This window comes from Lampris incognitus, chromosome 8 (assembly GCF_029633865.1).
Source record: "Lampris incognitus isolate fLamInc1 chromosome 8, fLamInc1.hap2, whole genome shotgun sequence".
NCBI classification, from domain to species: domain Eukaryota; kingdom Metazoa; phylum Chordata; class Actinopteri; order Lampriformes; family Lampridae; genus Lampris; species Lampris incognitus.
In genome coordinates this window covers 2976124-2982684 of record NC_079218.1, presented here as the reverse complement: position 1 = coordinate 2982684, position 6561 = coordinate 2976124, and the positions used below count along the sequence as shown (strand labels likewise).

Genomic DNA, 6561 nt, shown 5'->3' with positions numbered 1-6561 from the left:
TGGCCCTACAGACACAATTGGCTGTGTCTGTGGGTGGGAAGCCGGATATGGGTATGTGTCCTGGTCGCTGCACTAGCGCCTCCTCTGGTCAGTCGGGGCGCCAGTTCAGGGGGGAGGGGGAACTGGGGGGGAATAGTGTGATCCTCCCACGTGCTACGTCCCCCTGGTGAAACTCCTCACTGTCAGGTGAAAAGAAGCGGCTGGTGACTCCACGTGTATGGGAGGAGGCATGTGGTAGTCTGCAGCCCTCCCCGGACCAGCAGGGGGGGTGGAAAAAAATATATATATAAAAAAGAAAAGAGGCTCATGATGATTACACAGTATGCTATCACATTCTGACATCGAAGCATCGAAAGAAAACAAGAGAAAATAAAAAAGGCGTGGGTGGGAGTGGGAGTGGGTGTGGGTGTGGGGGCAGTTTTTGCATGCTGCTCATTTCACTGCTCTTTGTGATAGACAGCGCCGATAAATGTAAGGCACGCTAACACTTACATGATACACAAGAAACAAGGGAGAGCCCCCCTCTAGTAATGCCTAATTAGATTAGGAAGATGCTTTCAAAATTTCTACTGCATTCTATTATCATAATGGACTGTATAAAATCTTGTTCACTGATGAAATTGCATTCCACTATTCTCGCCGGCGTGGCCTCTGTAAACCATGAGAACTTCTGCAAACGCAAGACGTGACGACTAGAAGGTGGGAGTAATGGATGGGAATCTGGCCCAGATGATGCAACGCAATAGAAAATAGAATTACAAAGTGAATCATTAATATCCCTCTGTGAAATCAAATTATCAGCTTTTCAGTGTTTGGCCCAATGCAAATTAAGGAGATTTGCGAGGAAGATTCCTTTAAAAAGAGTCTTCCGAGTGCTTATCATCAACTCACTAACTAGACATTCAGGACTGAAAGGTACTGCATGTGGTTTTAAGCCCAATACACCAAGCAGCTCAAGGGCACGTGGTAGGAAACGTTTAAGGAATACAAGTACCGCGAAAACATGTCCGTGTGCAAACCAAAATATAGATAAATAAATAAACACAAGTTGTATTTTAAAGTTTCAACAGCCAACATGTCGGGCGTCCAGGTAGTGTGGCGGTCTATTCCGTGGCCTACCAACACGGGGATCGCCGGTTCGAATCCCTGTGTTACCTCCGGCTTGGTCGGGCGTCCCTACAGACACAATTAGCCGTGTCTGCGGGTGGGAAGCCGGATGTGGGCGTGTGTCCTGGTCGCTGCACTAGCGCCTCCCCTGGTCAGTCAGGGTGCTTGTTCTGGGGGGAACAGCGTGATCCTCCCACGCACTATGTCCCCCTGGTGAAACTCCTCACTGTCAGGTGAAAAGAAGCGGCTGGTGACTCCACATGTATGGGAGGAGGCATGTGGTAGTCTGCAGCCCTCCCCGGATCAGCAGAGGGGGTGGAGCAGCGACTGGGATGGCTTGGAAGAGTGGAGTAATTGGCTGGATACAATTGGGGAGAAGAAGGGAGAACCCCCCCCCCCCCAAAAAAAGAGCTAAACAAAGTTCAGTAAGTAGTTCCTTAGACCAATAAAATCATTTTATTGTGTTGTGTTGGCTTTTCAGAGCTAGGCTCATTGACAACATAAAGGGATGTTGCACCATATAGATCGGCCTTCTTTTCTGGACAAAGAGTACAGACTGATGTTCCATTACAACATTCCATGTCAGGATAATAAGAACTACCAGAGACGCCTGTGTCTCCTCTGTGTTGTGTTACAGAAAGCCTGTGTACCACAGCTGCTCTTCCAACCTCATGAGGAATTTTAACAGCCTATGAAGTAGAAGGACAAATAGCAAATCCTTTCAGCTAGAAGCTGTTAAAACTACCCGGAGGTAGGCTGGAATGAAAGAAAACAACTTCATAACAATGATGTGATAATAGCCTTTCTGTCGTAACAAAAGGAAAATTAAAGAGTATGAAGAACGACTACCGTAATTCAGAGGGTTTTTAATTCAGCTCTCCTGGCAAATGCCCAAGAACTTACTAGTTACGTTATGGATTGCTGGAATTGAGGATTCTTTACTTTTTTTGGGGGGGGGGGGGGGAAGAGAGACTTCGGTGCTGCAGTCTGAACATCATGAACAACTTAACATAAGTTTTTTTACAGGATGTACATGTAGTCACTTAATGCTACGTCAGGCAACAGAGCTTCAGCTGACTTATTATTGTTTAGATGCCATCAACAGGAGGAAAATGGCGTGGCCGACACCCCTCCGTTGTATTATATCACCTTCAGCCTTGGCAGTTGTGAAAAAGGGAGGAGTGAACATCAGGGAGCTTGTTAGCACAGACTACAAGCAGAGGTAGCAACTCCCACGTCTAAAAAAAGTCTGCAAACTGTTCACGCTACATCAAGATTTCAACGCGACCATGTAGTATGTATTTAGAGCAGTTTGCATGTGTATGCAAATGCCATAAGCATGTGCATGAGTAAGGATGCTGAAAACCCACCAAAACTCCATTAGTTAAACTCTATCGTGCCTTTCTTTTGACTGGAAAGCATGCAGAGGGAGTTTGCACCAGACCGTGCAGCATGGCTTATATGCACGGCAGGCAAAGCCACCCCTTACAATTCATAGCAACCTATGGAGTTGTGGAATGAACTGGGCAAATACCCCAGCCCCGACTAGCAGGCAGGCAGCTGGATCATATCAATAGTCCATTGCCCTGTTTTTAAAGAACTGGGGTAAGCATAACCCCAAGGTACATGATGTGATGCCAGCAGAAAAACATGCAAAAGGAACCAAAAATTGAGGGGAAAGCCATTTATATCATGATTTTAAATTACCAAGTAATCTATGCATGCCGAAGCTCCCAAAAGACACTCTCGCTGGCAGTGTCAATATAATGTACCAGCTTATGATCAACAGAAGAAAAAAAAATAGGTCACACCCATGCTGATGATCCAAACATACGTTTGAGAAAAAGGACAGAATAGATTTTGAAAAACGATGCAGTTTAGGAATAATAGTGAGTGCCCGGTGGTGAACAACAGCAGTTGTTATCACTGGTCCAACTCCTGTCAGTCGCACTTAGAGAGAGACGTGCTCCTTAAAATAGCAACATAGAGGTAGGAAAGATTGAATTTGGGCAGAAGGAACTGTGTGATTTCTAAATAACTGTACACAATGAGCATCTCTCTTCATCACTGCATGCTACAAAGGCAGTGGTGCCCTTTGGACCCCCACGCCTGGGCGAGAGTGGGTCTTGGCTCCAGGATGAAAGCAGAATACAGCTGTGGACAGCATGTGAAAAACCATTTGAGACTGAAATGCTGTGACCTGCACACACACTTGTCATTGCAGAGTTTTTCTGTTTTTTGAATTTTTTTTTCTTCTGGGGAGAAATAAAAGGCACCTTGCTGGATGTTCTCTAGGTATGTTACTGTGAAGTACTACACAGGTAACCCCACATAGATTTGTGTTTGTCCAGAAAATATGCTAACCTGTGATCAGCACAACGTGACCAAAAGATAAGTGAAGAGAAATTGAAAAGTGTTGATGACTTAATTTCAGACATACTTCTTTTGTTTCTTTTTCTTTATAACTGTCTGCAAAACTACTACTACTACTACTACTACTACTACTACTGCTACTACTACTACTACTGCTACTACTACTTTCGGCTGCTCCCGTTAGGGGGCGCCACAGCGGATCATCCGTTTCCATCTCTTCCTGTCCTCTGCATCTTCCTCTGTCACACCAGCCACCTGCATGTCCTCCCTCACCACCTCCATAAACCTCCTCTTTGGCCTTCCTCTTCTCCTCTTCCCTGGCAGCTCCATATTCAGCATCCTTCTCCCAGTATACCCAGCATCTCTCCTCCACACATGTCCAAACCATCTCAATCTTGCCTCTCTTGCTTTGTCTCCAAACCGTCCAACCTGAGTGGTCCCTCTAATATACTCCTTCCTAATCCTGTCCTTCTTCATCACTCCCAGTGAAAATCTTATCATCTTCATCTCTGCCACCTCCAGCTCCACCTCCTGTCTTTTCGTCAGCGCCACTGTGTCCAAACCATATAACATAGCTGGTCTCACTACCATCTTGTAAACTTTCCCTTTAACTCTTGCTGGTACCCTTCTGTCACAAATCACTCCTGACACTCTTCTCCACCCACTCCACCCTGCCTGCACTCTCTTCTTCACCTCTCTCCTGCACTCCCTGTTACTTTGGACAGTTGACCCCAAGTATTTAAACTCATATGCCTTCATCACCTCCACTCCTTGCATCCTCACCATTCCACTGTACTCCCTCTCATTCATGCATAGGTATTCTGTCTTGCTCCTACTGACTTTCATTCCTCTTCTCTCCAGTGCATACCTCCACCTCTCCAGGCTCTCCTCCACCTGCACCCTACTCTCACTACAGATCACAATGTCATCCGCAAACATCATCATCCACGGAGACTCCTGCCTGATCTTATCCGTCAACCTGTCCATCACCATTGCAAACAAGAAAGGGCTCAGAGGCGATCCTTGATGTAATCCCACCTCCACCTTGAACCCATCTGTCACTCCAACCACACACCTCACCACTGTCACACTTCCCTCATACATATCCTGCACCACTCCTACATACTTCTCTGTAACTCCTGACTTCCTCATACAATACCACACCTCCTCTCTCGGCACCCAGTCGTATGCTTTCTCTAAATCTACAAAGACACAATGTAACTCTTTCTGGCCTCCTCTATACTTCTCCACCAACATTCTCAAAGCAAACATCACATCTGTGGTGCTCTTTCCTGGCATGAAACCATACTGCTGTTGCTGATCATCACCTCTCCTCTTAACCTACCTTCTATTACTCTTTCCCATATCTTCATGCTGTGGCTGATCGTCACCTCTCCTCCTCTTAACCTAGCTTCTATTACTCTTTCCCATATCTTCCTGCTGTGGCTGATCAACTTTATACCTCTGTAGTTGTTACAGTTCTGCACATCACCCTTGTTCTTGAAAATCGGTACCAGTATGCTTCTTCTCCACTCCTCAGGCATCCTCTCACTTTCCAGGATAGTGTTAAACAATCTAGTTAAAAACTCCACTGCCATCTCTCCTAAACATCTCCATGCCTCCACAGGTATGTCATCAGGACCAACTGCCTTTCCACTCTTCATCCTCTTCATAGCTGCCCTCACTTCCTCCTTGCTAATCCACTGCACTTCCTGATTCACTATCCCCACATCATCCAACCTTCTCTCTCTCTCATTTTCTTCATTAATCAGCCCTCAAAGTATTCCTTCCACCTTCTCAGCACACTTCTCGCTTGTCAGGACATTTCCATCTCTATCCTTGATCGCCCTAACTTGCTGTCCATCCTTCGCAGCTTGGTCCCTCTGTCCAGCCAATCTGTCAAACCAATCTGTCTAGCCAATTGGTATAACTGTCTGCAAAAGTTACTGAAAAATAAAGGTCAGTATATATAATCCAGTGATTCGAGTAAATTCTGTATGAGACAGTACAAGCCTGTTTCATGCCATACGTGATGATTGCTTATGGCATGAAACAGGTTTGTACTGTGTATTTACTTGAATCGCTGGATTATTTTGCTCCTTATTTGTTGAGCACTTTTCCGACCGTTGGATGTTTCTTTTAACAAAGCTATATGTGTGTGTGTGTGTGTGTGTGTGTGTGTGTATAGATAGATAGATAGATAGATTAGATAGATAGATAGATAGATAGATAGATAGATAGATAGATAGATAGATAGATAGATAGATAGATAGATAGATAGATAGATAGATAGATAGATAGATAGATAGATAGATGGATAGATGGATGGATGGATGGATAGATAGATATAGATATAGATATGCTGTCCGTGGTGCTGAAACAGATCTGGTTGGGACAAGTCGAAGGTGTAGCTATTATAGAAGTAATTCATGCTTTTTGGTCAGTGTCCCGACGACAATTAAAATTGAATTAAAATTGAATATTAGTTTGTCAAGTTTTCAAAGTTCCAGGTTTGATTGTGAAATCTGATTGGCCGATAACAACATAGTCCATCCATAACTACATTTCAAATAGGCTTGGTGATGCAAGTTCAACAACATGGCTCCAATCTGGCCTGAGTATCAATAAGCTAGGTGAGGTGGCACCCCCATTCACATCCCTCAACAATGTTTGCAGTCAGCCACCTCATAAAGAGCCTGTCAGTAGGCTGAATCGGGGTTGAAAAGACACCACTCATCACAACAATAGTGATTAGCATCCCATACAAAGGCTCCCTATATGCCCTTGAAACAATGGCAGTCATCACCCTGACCATCATATGCAGAAAGAATTTTCTCATTCATTGCAGGGTAGTCTGCTTGGATCAGCCTACATCCAGTGAATGCTGCACGGGAGCAAAAGTGGGGGTAAAGCCTTCCACGGGACATAATGGCCAGGCTATGAGCTATATATATCACCTCTATAAGGCCACAGTCTCTATAAGGGACGGCCTCTGTCCCCATCTTGTCCCCCACGTCTATCTCACGTCTGTTCCTCATGAGGAGCTGAACAGTGGTTCATTTCCACACCCAGACTGCACAA

At 45.0% G+C, this 6561-nt stretch overlaps 1 protein-coding gene across 1 annotated transcript in view; it reads right to left on the bottom strand.

Annotated features, from left to right (window-relative positions):
• Positions 1–6561, bottom strand: part of ntm (neurotrimin) — a 173657-nt gene that overhangs the window by 166583 nt on the left and 513 nt on the right. The gene's annotated exons all lie outside the window — the stretch shown is intronic.